This window comes from Emys orbicularis, chromosome 15 (genome assembly GCF_028017835.1).
Source record: "Emys orbicularis isolate rEmyOrb1 chromosome 15, rEmyOrb1.hap1, whole genome shotgun sequence".
NCBI lineage: Eukaryota > Metazoa > Chordata > Testudines > Emydidae > Emys > Emys orbicularis.
Genome location: NC_088697.1, coordinates 11,903,903 through 11,922,383, shown reverse-complemented (window position 1 = coordinate 11,922,383; position 18,481 = coordinate 11,903,903). Strand labels below are relative to the sequence as shown.

The 18,481-nt window shown below is 44.0% G+C and overlaps 2 non-coding genes across 2 annotated transcripts; one reads left to right on the top strand and one right to left on the bottom strand.

Moving 5' to 3' along the window:
- Positions 1-15,872: 15,872 nt before the first annotated feature.
- On the bottom strand, positions 15,873-15,944 carry TRNAC-GCA (transfer RNA cysteine (anticodon GCA)). The gene has a single exon. It is a non-coding gene; the product is annotated as a tRNA-Cys (tRNA).
- A 2,328-nt stretch (positions 15,945-18,272) lies between these two features.
- Positions 18,273-18,344, top strand: TRNAG-UCC (transfer RNA glycine (anticodon UCC)). The gene has a single exon. It is a non-coding gene; the product is annotated as a tRNA-Gly (tRNA).
- Positions 18,345-18,481: the final 137 nt, after the last annotated feature.

Sequence of the window (18,481 nt, the reverse complement as noted above, 5' to 3'; positions counted from 1 at the left end):
CCAGGAGCTATGGGCCAAAAATAAAATCGAAGATGGTAAAAGTAAAACGAATGCAAAATTCCTAGTTACAGGTTCCGATTTGCCTCCCCAACAGCAGTATAGGTATCCAAAGAAGGCAGAAGCCAGCCTGAAAAAACCCACACACCGCAATTGACTGGCTTTTAAGCCAATGGGTTTTATTAGAACAGTCAAGCCCCAATAACGCTGCCCTCTGGCCATCCTTAAAAGTGACAGCAGGACCTGGAGACTGATTTCCACCACCTTAATTGGGTGACCGCATGGATGGCCCCCTTAGTGGCTAAGTATCAGGAGGTGATGACCTCCATTGTAGGAGGAGCTCAGTGGTTTTCAGTTTTAGAGTTGACCAATTTTTGTATTATTATTATTATTGTTATTTGCATTATCCCTTTACATCAGGACAGCTATTACAAATTTTCTTTTACTTTTCAAAGGAAGCACTTGTGTTTTGCCAGGTTCTCGTGGGCTGGAACAATACATCTATTATTTGTCATGCTTAGGTACTTAAAAGGTGGGATGCGATGCCTGATAAAGACAGTGTCATTTCATATGTGGATAATATCCTGGTTTGCACTCAGAGCTGTGGGGGGAAAAAACTGGAGGTATTGCACAGGGTATTACAAAAGCTTCAGGAAGCTGGGTTTAAAGTAAGCCCAATTGTGCTCCCAACAAGTAAATTACCTTGGAGTCACTCTGGGACAGGAGGGACATTCCCTTGACTAACAGAGACTGGAGTATTCTTAAACTCCCAGTTCCCACAGATGTAACTGATCTTAGATCCTTTCTGGGAATGGTTCATTTCTCCCAAGGTTTCATTGAGGGATTCTCAAAAAAGACAGCTCTGCTGCCTGAATTGTTGGAGGAGGGAGCACAGTAAGACTTGGGCGCCCAACAGCAGCAAGACATGGTCTTGTTAAAACAGGGCTTCGTTCAGGCTCTGGCTTTAGCATATCTCCGGGTGGGACAGTTATTTGTGTTGCAATTGGCAACGACTAAGAAGGGGATGGGAGCTGTACTAAATCAAAACCCTGGTACTGATTTAGTTGGTGTTGGTCCTGCTTTGAGCAGGAGGTTGGACTAGATACCTCCTGAGGTCCCTTCCAACCCTGATCTTCTATGATTCTATGATGTACTGGGCTCTGTCCTGTGGCATATGCCCCTAAACTTTAAGTAAAGTAAAAAAGAAATTCACCCCATGTAAAAAGAAGGTTTTGGCTCTAGTTTGGGCTTTGCAGTATCGGGACGATCTGGTGGAATTGTTCCCTATGTTACTAAAAACTGCCCACTCGTCAAGAAAATATGTACTCACTGGCAAAATTAACAACAATCCCAGCAATCCCTAAGCAAATCAGAGCTAATGAATTTGCTGAGCTCCAAGTGGGTGTTCAAAGCACAATTATAAGTTCAAAAGGCCCCTCCCGGAAAAAAAAATATTCAGACAAAAATGGGTCTGAGTAAAAACTAAAACGTTTAGCTTACATGTTTAGTAATACCTCCTGATATATATATATATATATATACACATACATACAGTGGTGAGCTGGAGCAGGTTGTTAAATTTAGAAGCCCTTTTAGAACCAGTTGTCCCACGCGGGACCAGCCCAGTCCTGCTCCGGCCGAGCGACTCCGGCCCAGGCGGAGAGACTTCGGCCCCGGCCCAGCCCAGCACCCCTGGCCCGGCCTCCAGTGCAGTAAGGGGGCAGGGAGCAGGGAGAGGGTGTTGGAAGAGGGCAGGGGAGTTCAGGAGGGGGGGTGGATAGGGGTCGGGGTGGTCAGAGGGCAGGGAACGGGTTGGATGGGGTGGTGGGGGGCAGTCAGGGGCAGGGGATCTAGGGGCACTCTGGGGACAGAGAGAAGGGGTGGTTGGATGGGGCAGGGGTCCCGGGGGGTCATCAGGAATGAGAGGAGGGGTTGGATGGGGTGGCAGGGGGCAGTCAGGGGATAGGGAAGGGGGGTAGATGGGGCAGAGGTCCCAGGGGGGCATCAAGGAACGTGGGGGGTTGGATGGGGCAGGAGTCCTGGGGGGCGGGAGGGGGCCACAACCCCCTCGTGGGGTGAGGAGGAGGGAACCGGTTGTTAATTTTTTGGCAGCTCATCACTATATATATATATATATATATATATATATATATATATATATATATATATATATATATATACACACACACACACACACACACACACACACACACACACATATTGCTTTGTCATTTTAATTATTAACCGTGTAAATGCTAAACATATCTTAAAAGGATGCACTCCTTTGTGCTGCATTTGAATTGCAAACCTGCTCTGTTACCGCAAAATTCAGGCCGAAGGCACCCCACAATGGCCTTCCCGTCCTACCAACTCAATTATCAGCGTGGTCTACTTTGGTGGGCAACAGGAGGTGGAACAGACTAGCTCTGTTAACCCTTCGGAGGACACAGATACAGCATTCCACTCAAAGGATTAAAACACAGGAAGTAATAACTTCAAAACATAATTTTTAGCACAATATTCTCTAATATATGTATTAGACTTATTGTAATCAAGAAGCCTCAGTACAAACCCGATTAGTACATGTGCATATTCAAATACCCAATCCTATGATATTCAAATATGCAATACTATAATACTACACAATGAACACAGTTTTAATTGGTTACATTCTGCATGTAATGGCGTGTCACGTGCAGAATGCTGACAGCAAGGCATTAAACGTTAAACATATAGACACGTACACACAGAGACATCCAGCTTTATTAACTCAGGCATACACAAACACACTTCAATTGGAGTCTAAAAATCATTAGGCTTACTTCTCCTGATGGCTTCACTCCCTCTGTAAAGATCCTTCTGCTCTGTCAAAACCTGGTGCTGCCACTGCTCCTGCTTCTTCTCCCTTGGTTCTTCTGTGATTTTAGCTCGTTTTGTTGCTTTCCTTCTTCTGATCTCTTCTTCCTTTTGCTCTGGCGCACCTTCCTCTCCCTCCAATGAACAGACAGAAACCTGTCAGCATTGTGTCTTAAATACAATTATCCCACCAATCAGCTTCGAGTGCTTCAGAATGTGGACCTGATTGAAAACCTGCTCCTTGAGAGCTGGACTTGTTTGAAGACCTGTGTTCTACCTGACGGACCTCTCCTTTCAGGTGTTCGGAGTGACCTTTGTTTCAGCCCAGTCTGCCTGCCTGCCATTGGCTGAACATTTCTTGCAGACGCTATTTTATTTTCCCTCACTGTGCCCACTTAAAACGATATTCATTATTTAAATTCCTATAATTACCAATCAAATTCCATACTTATATACACCGTAACATTCTGCCCACTCCAGATTCACTAATTTACATGAGCCCAAATCACTCTTTCTCCCTGCTTCAGCTAATGACGACAGATGACAGACCAGCGCCACTGATGCTGGACCTGAAAAATCCTCTGTATCAGCTCCCTTGGCGTTGTGACTTTGGAACCTGTTGTGTTTGAGGCATATGGAGAAACTTCCTGTAAATAACCATGGAAGTAACCAATACCGGAGACATCATTACTAATCCCAATATCCTGGCAAAACAAATCACTCTTTTAGGCCCGTTGGACAAATATAATCCCACTTCAGTAAAATTAAAAGGCTTGGATATGAACAAAGTAAATATCAGCATGGGAATGAGTGAGAATCGGGAATGTATCATGCTTTGGCTTGCAAATGCTCTATGCTGGCATTTACGGAATCCCTACCACTTTGCTGGTAATCACACTATCTTCATGTATACACAAGGGGCTAGTGCAGGGGTCGGCAACCTTTCAGAAGTGCTGTGCCGAGTCTTCATTTATTCACTCTAATTTAAGGTTTCATGTTCCAGTAATACATTGTAATGTTTTTAGAAGGTCTCTTTCTATAAGTCTATAATATATAACTAAATTATTGTTGTATGTAAAGTAAATAAGGTTTTTAAAATGTTCAAGAAGCTTCATTTAAAATTAAATTAAAATGCAGAGCCACCCGGACCGGTGGCCAGGACCCAGGCAGTGTGAGTGCCACTGAAAATCAGCTCCCGTGCCGCCTTTGGCACACGTGCCATAGGTTGCCTACCCCTGGGCTAGTGGGAGGAGCAGATTTGTTAGTGGAAGGAATTAAAGGCTACCCAGGTGGGTACAGTTGTCACTAGGTGGGAACTGACAGTCTGTTGTTTAATTGTAGTGAGTTGAAGTGCTTTCACTTGTGAAATGGCATGCCTAAGCAAACAGCTCCAGGGAAAAAGCCAATTCATTTTAGGCTAAAACCATCTCTTTCAGCCCCAAACATGGAACATGGGGAGGCAAAAACTACAAACAGTGAAAATAAAAGGGCTTTTTTTGTCCTGCACTTTAAAAGCCCTGAGTTCTTAAAAAAAAATTATAAAAAAAAAACAAAAAATATTTAAATAATAGAGTAGTTAAATAATACCATGGTCCTAATCAAAAATAAAAAAAATTACCTATAATAAAAAAAAATCTAAAAAATCACTATATTTATTTTACTAATATCAAAAGCAAAAATAAAATACAATAATTTCCCCCCATTATAGGCACAGAGAGGGAGAGAGAGAGCGCGCCTTAGATAGGGCCTTACTGTTAATCAAATCGTAATAAGGCCCATAAACCACAGGGTATCAGTAACAAACAAGTCCAGGGTAAAAAACAATAATATTACAAACCTGCTTAAATAACCTAAAATTAAATATAAATGCACTAAAAATAGCTTGCAGCCACAAAATATATGTTTAATTTTTTTTTAAGAAATAGTCATTATGCCATTTATCAATTTGCAAATAAATCTGTATTAGTATATGTGGGTAATAATTATGTATGTTTTAAAAGTTAATGCCAAGAGCCAATAATTATGTGTATTATGTACCTCATAATCCACATAAAATATTTTTGCCATATTACAGCTATTAAAAAGTAATTTTAAATGCCTAAATTAAAATATTGTCAATTAAAAATGAAATACACATTCTATTCAAATGTAATGCCTGTACCCATTGAAATAAATTTGGGCACTACCATTTTAAAATTATTTACAGGTTGCTAAATAAAATCATAGTCACTGTCCATTACTCCCCTCAAAAAATTAAATAAATAATTTAAAGGATTAGCAAAAATTTAAAATAGAAATGGTAAAATAACATTGTTGGAATGGCCCCCATGGCATTGGGGATTTTTAATTTGGCCTTACATCCAATTGTGGGACTCCTAATGTTTCAGGTGTTTCTTTTATTCTTGGCACTGACGTACTGCATAGTAAACAAAATTAACTGGCTGCAAAGCTTGTGGTTTTACAGACCCTGGCCCTTTCCTAAGAAAGACCATATAAAATCTGGCCACTAACAAGGCAAAAATCAGAGGCAAAAGTTAAGGACGCAAGCGAAAAGATCTTTGCTCGGTCTCAATTAAAAGCCGTAAGCCTATACTGGCCCGCCTCACTAGTAATCTACTGAATGCATTATAAGTGAAGGTCTTCATGTTATAAGACCTTCAAGGAGGGGAATGTTATCAGAGAACTGGATTTGCACATGCATCTGGTGGACTTCGCCCCCTATAAGCCTGAAGCAAGAACACCACAAAGGAATAGTTTGGCCTTCCTCAGACAGACAGAACAAAAACAGCTGCAAGCTCCATTTTTACTAACTAAAATAAAAAAGAACAATTTCATAAAAGGGGGGGGTATGTAAAAATTACCTTAATTTTGGTTATCTGTGTTTGTAATTTTTTATTTTTTTTGCTAAAGCGGCTTTGCTAATAATAATAAAAAATTGTTATTGGCTGTTGCTAAATAAAATGGTTAGCCTATCAGGGGCTATTATAAGTTATATGCTTTATCCAAAAAAAATCTATAAAAAATTTAGTTAAAAAGTGTGTTTTACAGCAGTCCACGGCAGCTTTTCTTTGGGCAAGAATGTGACACCTAAACTCCCCAGCAACCGGACACAGGGAGGGTCCCCAGAAGGCTGGCTGCTGATTCCTCAAAACCATTTCAAACTTTAGGTAAATATAAATGTTTGAAATGCTCTAACTCTACTGCTACAGCGTGTGTGTGTGTGTGTGTGTGTGTGTTTGTGTGTGCTTAAAACTAATAGAAAAGTAGTTTTAAATAAAAGCACTCGTTTGTGCCAATCATTTATCAAACGGCAGAGCTCTGCCCCCGTTAATTTATTCCTGATACCGCCTAAATAAAATCAGATTAGTTACCACTGCTTTGGGTTATAAAATTACCTGGGTAACATCTTCTGAGGACTTTCTTCCCCATGAATCCCAATCTGGCTCCCTTGTTGGATAACAAGGGATTTCATGCTGTGAAAGTAAAGGTTACCCATGAAGGGATGAATGTGTCAGGCTCCAAGTTCAGAGTGCAGGATACGCAAACATTGAGTATTGATTCTATGCTTTTGTCGTTTCATTTTGCTCGTGTCATATGCAATTGCACCACTTCTCTCCCCCCCCCCCCCCAATCTCTTGCTATTTTGAAAGATTACAAATTGTGAAAACAGAGTACAGGTGCCTTTTCTCATGATGCAAACCTTTCTGCATACTGTAAGATTCTTTCCACCAACACTTTCGGCAGAAGACCAGCGATCAATGAATTCACAGAAGTGGAAGGCACCTATGTTGGGATAAACTGTAACTTTACTAAAGAGTTCACTTGGTGGATATGGGGATGAAAAGAAACTAACACATATGATAAGATGTTGTAAAACCTTGACTATGTTATTTTTACAAATAAAAATGAAATTAAACATGGACGTTAATTATTGGTTAAAGAGTAAGAGACTAATTATGTGATAACCCGAATTATATTGGAACACTAAAAGATATAGTTTTTCTTTTTGTTAGTAATATAGGAAAGGTTCACTAATCCTGAGACGTTTCTTTGATGCAATTTACCCCCTTAGGACTAAGGAGTTCTGAAATAACTCATTCAAAAAGTTGAGGTGGGGGTTGTGTGATAGACACAATGTATACAAGAAAACAGCCCCAATATAGACTCTGGTTATTTCTAATTCAAATGGAAATTATGTAGATACACTTAACAGTAAATTATCTATTAAGAGGAAAACTGCACATGACCGGGGTCCCAGGGGAGCCAACTGCGGTCACTCAATTAGGGTGAACTGCGAAGAACGAGACAGACAATCCCCAACACTTAGATTCATAGATTCATAGATTCTAGGACTGGAAGGGACCTTGAGAGGTCATCGAGTCCAGTCCCCTGCCCGCATGGCAGGACCAAATACTGTCTAGACCATCCCTGATAGACATTTATCTAACCTACTCTTAAATATCTCCAGAGATGGAGATTCCACAACCTCCCTAGGCAATTTATTCCAGTGTTTAACCACCCTGACAGTTAGGAACTTTTTCCTAATGTCCAACCTAGACCTCCCTTGCTGCAGTTTAAGCCCATTGCTTCTTGTTCTATCCTTAGAGGCTAAGGTGAACAAGTTTTCTCCCTCCTCCTTATGACACCCTTTTAGATACCTGAAAACTGCTGTCATGTCCCCTCTCAGTCTTCTCTTTTCCAAACTAAACAAACCCAATTCTTTCAGCCTTCCTTCATAGGTCATGTTCTCAAGACCTTTAATCATTCTTGTTGCTCTTCTCTGGACCCTTTCCAATTTCTCCACATCTTTCTTGAAATGCGGTGCCCAGAATTGGACACAATACTCCAGCTGAGGCCTAACCAGAGCAGAGTAGAGCGGAAGAATGACTTCTCGTGTCTTGCTCACAACACACCTGTTAATACATCCCAGAATCATGTTTGCTTTTTTTGCAACAGCATCACACTGTTGACTCATATTTAGCTTGTGGTCCACTATAACCCCTAGATCCCTTTCTGCCGTACTCCTTCCTAGACAGTCTCTTCCCATTCCGTATGTGTGAAACTGATTTTTTCTTCCTAAGTGGAGCACTTTGCATTTGTCTTTGTTAAACTTCATCCTGTTTAACTCAGACCATTTCTCCAATTTGTCCAGATCATTTTGAATTATGACCCTGTCCTCCAAAGCAGTTGCAATCCCTCCCAGTTTGGTATCATCCGCAAACTTAATAAGCGTACTTTCTATGCCAATATCTAAGTCGTTGATGAAGATATTGAACAGAGCCGGTCCCAAAACAGACCCCTGCGGAACCCCACTCGTTATGCCTTTCCAGCAGGATTGGGAACCATTAATAACAACTCTCTCAGTACGGTTATCCAGCCAGTTATGCACCCACCTTATAGTAGCCCCATCTAAATTGTATTTGCCTAGTTTATCGATAAGAATATCATGCGAGACCGTATCAAATGCCTTACTAAAGTCTAGGTATACCACATCCACAGCTTCTCCCTTATCCACAAGACTCATTATCCTAACGAAGAAAGCTATCAGATTGGTTTGACATGATTTGTTCTTTACAAATCCATGCTGGCTGTTCCCTATCACCTTACCACCTTCCAAGTGTTTGCAGATGATTTCCTTAATTACTTGCTCCATTATCTTCCCTGGCACAGAAGTTAAACTAACTGGTCTGTAGTTTCCTGGGTTGTTTTTATTTCCCTTTTTATAGATGGGCACTATATTTGCCCTTTTCCAGTCTTCTGGAATCTCTCCCGTCTCCCACGATTTTCCAAAGATAATAGCTAGAGGCTCAGATACCTCCTCTATTAGCTCCTTGAGTATTCTAGGATGCATTTCATCAGGCCCTGGTGACTTGCAGGCATCTAACTTTCCAAAGTGATTTTTAACTTGTTGTTTTTTTATTTTATCTGCTAAACCTACCCCCTTCCCATTAGCATTCACTATGTTAGGCATTCCTTCAGACTTCTCGGTGAAGACCGAAACAAAGAAGTCATTAAGCATCTCTGCCATTTCCAAGTTTCCTGTTACTGTTTCTCCCTCTTCACTAAGCAGTGGGCCTACCCTGTCTTTGGTCTTCCTCTTGCTTCTAATGTATTGATAAAAAGTCTTCTTGTTTCCCTTTATTCCTGTAGCTAGTTTGAGCTCATTTTGTGCCTTTGCCTTTCTAATCTTGCCCCTGCATTCCTGTGTTGTTTGCCTATATTCATCCTTTGTAATCTGTCCTAGTTTCCATTTTTTATATGACTCCTTTTTATTTTTTAGATCATGCAAAATCTTGTGGTTAAGCCAAGGTGGTCTTTTGCCACATTTTCTATCTTTCCTAACCAGCGGAATAGCTTGCTTTTGGGCCCTTAATAGTGTCCCTTTGAAAAACTGCCAACTCTCCTCAGTTGTTTTTCCCCTCAGTCTTGATTCCCATGGGACCTTACCTATCAGCTCTCTGAGCTTACCAAAATCCGCCTTCCTGAAATCCATTGTCTCTATTTTGCTGTACTCCCTTCTACCCTTCCTTAGAATTGCAAACTCTATGATTTCATGATCACTTTCACCCAAGCTGCCTTCTACTTTCAAATTCTCAGTGAGTTCCTCCCTATTTGTTAAAATCAAGTCTAGAACAGTTTCCCCCCTAGTAGCTTTTTCAACCTTCTGAAATAAAAAGTTGTCTGCAATGCAGTCCAAGAATTTGTTGGATAGTCTGTGCCCCGCTGTGTTATTTTCCCAACATATATCCGGATAGTTGAAGTCCCCCATCACCACCAAATCTTGGGCTTTGGATGATTTTGTTAGTTGTTTAAAAAAAGCCTCATCCACCTCTTCCACCTGGTTAGGTGGCCTGTAGTAGACTCCTAGCATGACATCACCCTTGTTTTTTACCCCTTTTAGCCTAATCCAGAGACTCTCAACGCTTCCATCTCCTATGTCCATCTCTACCTCAGTCCAAGTGTGTACATTTTTAATATATAAGGCAACACCTCCTCCCTTTTTCCCCTGTCTATCCTTCCTGAGCAAGCTGTACCCATCCACACCAACATTCCAATCATGTGTATTATCCCACCAAGTTTCAGTGATGCCAACAATGTCATAGTTGTATTTATTTATTAGCACTTCCAGTTCTTCCTGCTTATTACCCATACTTCTCGCATTTGTATATAGGCATCTAAGATACTGGTTTGATCTTTCCTCCCAGTTTTGTACCAAGCCAGATGTACTAAGCCAGCACAAAACAGCTTCTCTAAGACCTCACTAGTTACCCAGAGCTGAGAACCCAGCTTTGCTACAGGGCAAGTCAGGGTCTGGCTCCATTCTCTATCCAGCTGTAAGCTGGCGCAGACTCACCCAGCGGCGCCTCCTGCTGGTCATCCATGAGAATTAGCTCATCCCAGCTCCAGAGTGCCCTCTGCAGGCTGGTGAACCGCCTTACCGCTGGCCCCCCCGTGTCCCTCCCAGGACCCCGGTGCCCCTTTCTCCGGGTTGCTGCCCCCCTGACAGTACCCCCACACTCTGGGTCTCCCCACCCAGGGGAATCCCCACCCACTAACCCCACCTCGCCTCAGTGTAAGGCTACTGCCAGTCACCATCTAGCCCCACTCCCTGGGGCAGACTGCAGTATACGCCACTCATCACAGGCAAGGTTGGGTTTGGACCTGCTGCCTTTGCCTACCCCTGGGCTGCCCTTGCAACCCAGTACCTAATAGGCCTTATGCTAGGCCGCAGCCTGGGGTTTTCCAGGCTGGAGCTCCCCAGCTCCTCTGCCTTTCCCCAGCCCTGCTTCACTCAGGTACCCTGTCTCTAGATCCCTGCAGCCAGGTCCGTCTCCCTCTACAGCTAGAGAGAGACTGTGTCTGCCCCTGGCTTCCCTGCCTTTATAGGGCCAGCTGAGGCCTGATTGGGGTGTGGCCCAGCTGTGGCTGCTTCCCTAATCAGCCTAGTAGCTTTTCCCCTGCCCCAGCCCTCTCCCAGGGCTGTCTTTAAACCCCTCTGGGCAGGAGCGGGTAACCACCCCACTACACAAGCCCATGCTGCTATTTATACCAACAAATGCTGCATTTGTAGACAAGTTAAATCAATCCCAAAGTCCCCTTTCATCAGCCCTAGAAATTAATTTAAACTTATGTTTGGCCTCAGAGAGTTAGACAAATGTGTCTGTTAACAGAGGGGATTGAGTTCAATCCCCTGTCACCATCAATGTGCAAACCAGGAGCCTGTTGCTTTGCATTCCTGATGTTGTGGCTCCATCGTGTGGCCATTCGGTGTCAGTCCTTTTAAATAAACAATGTTTTTTTTCATAGAAACAATATTTTCGTCATACAGACACAGGAGTAGATTAATCTACAAAGGGGAGTAAGAGGAGGCCCTGAGATATAAACCTTGGTATCAGAGGCCCGGTGTGAGGCCTAAGGCCTGAACTAAAGTAATGGTCAGGGCTTTGCTAACATAAAGCAAAGTTAAGCTGTGAGCCAGAGGCAGGCCCTGCTCACAGAAGCTGGCAGGGAAAGGGCTGATGCTGCAAAAAGAGACATACCTAAAACCAGATATCAGAACACATATTATACTGGAACATTCCACAGATAACATGGAACAGGCCGACCCATCCCAATGACAGGGGCAAAAGGGTAAAATGATGGATAGAGTTGTTTTGATCGAACCAACATGTACAAGGTGAGAGGCGGCACCTTACTACGTAGAGGGGTTGTACCTTGCTGCGTAGAGGGGTTGCACCTCAATACATCAGGAGTGATGTATAACTTGTTTGTACCTGTGTATAAGAATGTATCCCTGGGGCGGTATCTTTGTCCAGCCGAGGGGGCAGTGGAAAGTCCCGCCACTGACTGAGCTGAGTCCATTGCCGAGCGGCACTTTCTAGCAGTATGCCCAGTAGACTAAGTAATCTATGGGGAACTGAAATTGTGTCAGGGTCGCAATAAACCTGGCCGAGGTGCGTTTGTACCTTACTAGACTTTGTGGTTATTGGGGGTTCTCGTCGGGTTTGCTGTGTCAGCTATCTGCGCAGAGCTGGGGCAGCACACAGAGGGAACACACGCACGCACGCAGCCGAGTGATATCAACAGGAGAAAGCAGAAGCACCACCCCGGTAGCATCTGACAACAGGAAGGTGATTCCAAGGCAGTTCTGGAGGGAGAAGGGAACATTTTCAGCATTACTAAATTATTGTGTTGTACCTCACACACACACAGAGTGAAAATAAACTTCATTATTTGAGCTACCAACACACATCACAAGAATGAAATAAACAACTTTATGTTCAATGAGTTGGGTGCATTTAAATAATATTAAAAATATGTTCCGGGCAATGCATGGAAAAGTCAGTGCCTTGAACAACTCACTTGATATAGTTAAGGTACCACATGATATTTAAAGGTTTCAGAGTAGTAGCTGTGTTAGTCTGTATCCGCAAAACGAACAAGAGTACTTGTGGCACCTTAGAGACTAACAAATTTATTTCAGCATAAGCTTTTGTGGGCTAAAACCCACTTCATCGGATGCATAGAATGGAACATACAGTAAGGAGATATATATACATACAGAACATGAAAAGGTGGGAGTTGCCCTACCAACTTTAAGAGGCTAATTAATTAAGATGAGCAATTATCAGCAGGAGAAAAAAAACTTTCGTAGTGATAATCAAGATGACCCATTTCAGACAGCTTGACAAGAAGGTGTGAAGATACTTAACATGGGGAAATAGATTCAATGTGTGTAATGGCTCAGCCATTCCCAGTCTCTAGATGTACTTAATTATTCATGTGCTGTGCCTTTTACACACGCACACAAGACACAGAAGAAACTGAATTATTTGAATTATCCACATTCCCACTTTCTCACGGCATGTTAGTTCTGAAGGTTGTTTTAATTTCCTTGGAACCAGAAATGGGGAACGAGAACACTAGAGTCAGTGGAATTACAGCAGTAAGGGATTAGTCTCATTATTTGTCACTAACCAAAGGCTCTGTTAACAGACCGTTAATGTTAGTGAATGGCCCTGCAATTAGTTAGCCCTGCAATTAGTTAGATGCAGACACACCCAGCTCTGTGGGTGGTAAAGTTACAGAGACTCTGCCGCTGATCATGAAATAGAAGCACATTATCTTTAAACGGCTGCCCTTTCAATGCCTCTGAAAGTTACAAAAAACAATGATCTGGGTTAAAGGAAAGTTGCCATTTCTCAGAGCCCCAATTTCTATTGTTTCAAAGTAGCAGCCGTGTTAATCTGTATCCGCAAAAAGAACAGGAGTACTTGTGGCACCTTAGAGACTAACAAATTTATTTCATCATAAGCTTTCGTGGGCTACAGCCCACTTCTTTGGATGCATAGAATGGAACACACAGACAGAAGATATTTATACATACAGAGAACATGAAAAGGTGGAAGTATGCATACCAACTGTAAGAGGCCAATCAATTGAGATGAGCTATCAGCAGCAGAAGAAAAAAAAACCTTTGAAGTGATAATCGAGATGACCCATAGAAGGTGTGAGGAGAACTTAACATGGGGGAAAAAAATTCAATTAGTGTAATGACCCAACCATTCCCAGTCTCTGTTTAAACCTAAGTTAATTGTATCTAATTTGCATATTAATTCACACCTTCAGCCCCCAACTAAAACCTCTCCAGTGCTTCATCAAAGATCTACAACCAATCCTGAAAGATGATCCCTCACTCTCACAGATCTTGGGAGACAGACCAGTCCTCGCTTACAGACAGCCTCCCAACCTGAAACAAATACTCACCAGCAACCGCACACCATACAACATAAACACTAACCCAGGAACCTATCCTTGCAACAAAGCCCGATGCCAGCTCTGTCCACATATCTATTCAAGTGACAGGTTTCAGAGTAGCAGCCGTGTTAGTCTGTATCCGCAAAAAGAACAGGAGTACTTGTGGCACCAAATTTGTTAGTCTCTAAGGTGCCACAAGTACTCCTGTTCTATTCAAGTGACACCATCATAAGACCTAACCACATCAGCCACACCATCAGGGGCTCGTTCACCTGCACATCTACCAATGTGATATATGCCATCATGTGCCGGCAATGCCCCTCTGCCATGTACATTGGCCAAACCGGACAGCCTCTACGCAAAAGAATAAATGGACACAAATCTGACATCAGGAATCATAACATTCAAAAACCAGTGGGAGAACACTTCAACCTCTCTAACCACTCAGTGACAGACTTGAAGGTGACAATTTTGCAACAAAAAAACTTCAAAAACAGACTCCAAAGAGAGACTGCTGAACTCGAATTAATATGCAAATTACATACAATTAATTTAGGATTAAACAGAGACTGGGAATGGTTGGGTCATTACACTAATTGAATTTTTTCCCCCCATGTTAAGTTCTCCTCACACCTTTTATGGGTCATCTCAATTATCACTTCAAAGGTTTTTTTTTTTTCTTCTGCTGCTGATAGCTCATCTCAATTGATTGGCCTCTTACAGTTGGTATGCATACTTCCACCTTTTCATGTTCTCTGTATGTATAAATATCTTCTGTCTGTGTGTTCCATTCTATGCATCCGAAGAAGTGGGCTGTAGCCCACGAAAGCTTATGCTGAAATAAATTTGTTAGTCTCTAAGGTGCCACAAGTACTCCTGTTCTAATTTCTATTGTGTGTGTACAGGAAGGTTTGAATGTGTCACAGGCAGTTTGGTAAAGCTTAGCTATTTTATGTTTGTAACTGGCTCTTGTCCACCTTTCAGTCACATGCAAAGGGAACTTACCAAATGTCACACATACTAGCCCATTCCTCCCCCTATGCAATCTCTGACCAGAATGTTGGAATGAGGCAGAGAACTGGGAAAGTATCACAGTAGGAATAAATGAAAAACTGTGATTAATCAAAGCTGAGATGCAGACACAGCCTATTGTACATCTGGTGAGGTCACAGGGACACACTCCGGCTGGCGCTGGTTCTGAAATAACAGCAGAAGCCGATCAGAGAGAATGAACTCATGTAGGAGCTAGGGGCAGCTGCCCTGTCTGCGCATCGCTCACCTGGAAGGTGTTTCACAAAACACAGCACCTCCCCTTTGGAAGAGAAACACTTCCCCTCACTGCCACCACTTCATTATACTATCCATGGGGCTGTTTGTCCTGCAGGACTTTGATGTCTCTGGGTGGTCCATGGTGATCCACAAATAGGGTGACCAGCCAGCAAGTGTGAAAAACCGGGATGGGGGTGGGGGGTAATAGAAGCCTATATAAGAAAAAGACCCTAAAATCGGGAGTGTCCCTTTAAAATCGGGACATCTGGTCACCCTATTAGAGGAGCAGGAGTTATCCCCATGGAAATCTCTTCACTTCTTTCTCAGGGCCACCTTCTTAGCCCTGGCTTTGGGTGGTTTGAAGTTGGCTTTAGTTTTGCTCTCTACTGTCTTGATTTTAGGTGGGATCTTGACCACCTTCTGGGGCTCAGCGGCTTAGACCTTTTGAGGGCTTTTCTCTGCTTTTTTGGTCCCTGATGAAGTCAGCACATACTGATGATTATTCCTAGACATGGGCATGGTGGCCTTCCTGGGGATCTTGGCAGCTTTAGTCAGCTCCTTGGTGGCTATTTTCCTGCTCAGAGCCACTGTCTTCTTCTCATGCCTTGTCCTGGGGGCCCAGCTGCTGGCTGAGTGTGAAGGAGCCAAGGGGCTGCTGACTTCAGCCTGCACCAAGGTGGCTTTGCCCATCAGACTCCTGAACCCCAACTGGATGTGGCTCTTGTTCTTCTGCATAGCATAGCCCCTGGAGAACAGGGATCTGCACATGTGTATTCATATTATGCCTTTGTTTAATTGATGAAAAAATAATCTAGACACTTAGGGGACTGGAAGTGATTTCAGCTGATGGACAGATTTGCAAGGTTTTTATACATTTACAGAGAAAACCATTGAGTGTTTAAATTCATTTCAAGCATCGCCGTGCAGTGGAACTCATGAGCATACTGGAGATGGATATGAAAATATATTTCCATTAAAAAAGGGAACTACCAAGAGAGTATCTGGATTTAAACCAGAGACCTCTTGAGCTGCAGTCAAATGCTCTATCACTGAGCTATACTCCCTCTGACAATGTAGTCTTGGACCTAGTCATCTTGAGGATTATGAAGGACACACCCTAGTTCAAAGAGTTCATGTTACATTTCCAGACATGGGTGGTTTTGAAAATGGGGTTTCATTGAATTTTATATATACACATAAACACCACAGCTTGCACAATCCCCACACCTGCTCAGTCTCACCAGAGCAGAACAACTATTGAGGGACCACACCCCGCTACCCAGCTGTGTGCCCTTTAACCTCTTCACCATTACTCCAATCCCTTAAAGGCACAGGGCACATGTAACTTGAACCCACTAATAATGACTTAATTCCCAAAGAACTCCATTCTGACCAGAAGCAGAGAGCTCCCAGGAGTATCAGCCACACCCCTGTGCCCTGTAGCAGAGACGGGCTGTGGGAGTGTGTAAGGCCCATAGTGCACAGGTCACTTTTTATATTTTGCACACTTGTGGTCCAGTGGGAGAATTCTTGTCTCCCATCCAGCAGGCCTGGGCTTAATTCATGGCCAGGGTGGACCTGAGCTTTATGCTTAGATGTAGAAATTGCAGAATTTAAGCTTGAAATAGGGGCTGGTTTCCCCCCATAGCATTTCACATCTTTACATCCAAACACAATGACTTTCTGAGTGATCTGTCCTTTTTCAACCATAAGGTGTTGGGGTCCATGTAGGACTCACTGGGTAAAATTCTCTGGACTGTTAGGCAGCAGGTCAGACCAGACGTTCACAGAGGTTTAACCTGCCTTTAAAATCTATGAATAAACACAAAATATGGTGTCATATTAACCCTCAGAAGCTGCTTCTCCCCTATCCAGATCCCCAGCAAAGTGCAATCCAAAGAAGAGGGCTGTTTATGAAGGATAGAAAAAGGATAGCCTTCTCCCGCTGGACGAATCAGACTCCAACTTTGTTACATGCTGAGTTGGCTTCCTTTCCTACTCCAGATGGTCAAGCCGTGCGTGGTAGTGTACTCCCATTAAAGACTACCTTAGACAAAGTAGGTTTGAATCCTATTTCTGATAACAGGCCTATAAGAAGGCCACTTGGATTTGAATCAAGGACCACTGGATCTGCCATCAAACCCTACCACTGAGCTATCCCCCCATAACAATGCTCTGCTGGACTCAGTCATCTCCAGGACTTTGAAGGACAGACCTTGCTTCAGCAAGCTCCTTTTCTATTCCCCAACCACAGGTGGTTTTAAAAATGGGGTTTGATTAAACGTAATAAATACCACCACTTGCACACCCACCAACATAGCTTCTCCCACTGACACAACTACCGTCTCTTGGGGAAACCGATTAACTACACCGACAGCAAAGCTCTCTCCCATCAGCATAGAGCATCGGTTCTCAAACTGTGGGTCAGGACCCCAAAGTGGGTCGTGCCCAGCGTTCCCGCTAATTTTTCATGTCTATGTGCGGAATGAATTTTGTTATGTGCACCAATATGGAGGTGATGTGTGGTAGGGGTGGGGCCAAGGGGTTCAGAGTGTGGGATGGGGCTCAGGGCTGGGGTGCAGGGGGGGTGATGGCTCTGGCTTGGGGTGTGGGCTCTGGGGTGGGGCCAGGGATGAGGGGCTCAGGGCTGGGGCAGAGGGTTGGGGTTGGGGGGGGTGCGGGTTCTGGGGTTGGGCTGGGGATGTGGGGTTTGGGATGCAGGCCATCTCTCACTGCAGCAGCTTGGGGCCAGGAGAGAGGCGCCTCTCCCTGACTGTGGGAGCTCCAGTGGGGCTGGGCCAGGCTGGGGGAGGGCTCCTCTCCCTCGTCAGCGGCAAGTCCGGGGCAGATCCACGCTGGGGCCGGTGGGGAGGGGTGCGTCTCCCCACTGCGGCAGGTCCACACTGAGGAGAGGTATCTCTCCCCGCTGCAGCCCTGAGCCCCTGTGAAGGGCTTAATAGGTGGCCGCGCAACTTACAGGGAACGTAGGTCGTGACCCTGTTATCATGGGGTCACCAGGGCTGGCGTTAAACTTGCTGGGGCCTGGGGCTGAAGCCAAAAGCCTGATCCCCACCACCCAGGAATCAGCAGCAGCAAACCGTTCTGTACGTAGCAGGAACCAACACAAAATGTGCTTTAAAAGGAGCTGTCTCCTTCCTGCTGGGGTGAAATTTGTCATTAGGGTCATTGATTTTCATTTCCTTTCTCTGAGGGCAGAGATGGGGTTGGTGCTACCTCAGGCTGGGATGTCGAGCCCACGTCTCCATCTGTCCGTCACTCTGGGAACCTGTCTCTGCTCACAGGCTGCCTCCAGCCTGTCCAGCCAGCTCCTGAGCTCTGTGGGGGTGAGTCATTTCGCATAAGTGGCACCTGGGAAAACACTCCTGCCAGATGCATTGGTGGTATAGTGGTGAGCATAGCTGCCTTCCAAGCAGTTGACCCGGGTTCGATTCCCGGCCAATGCAGGTGTGCCCTTTTCTTGGCTGGGAATTGGTTTAATTTCAGTCACATTGTATCAGTTTATCAATGGAACGAGAGAATTAATGTCCCAAATCCCAGCAGGTCATTCAACACCCAGTGGCGGAAGAAAGGGGCGGGACTA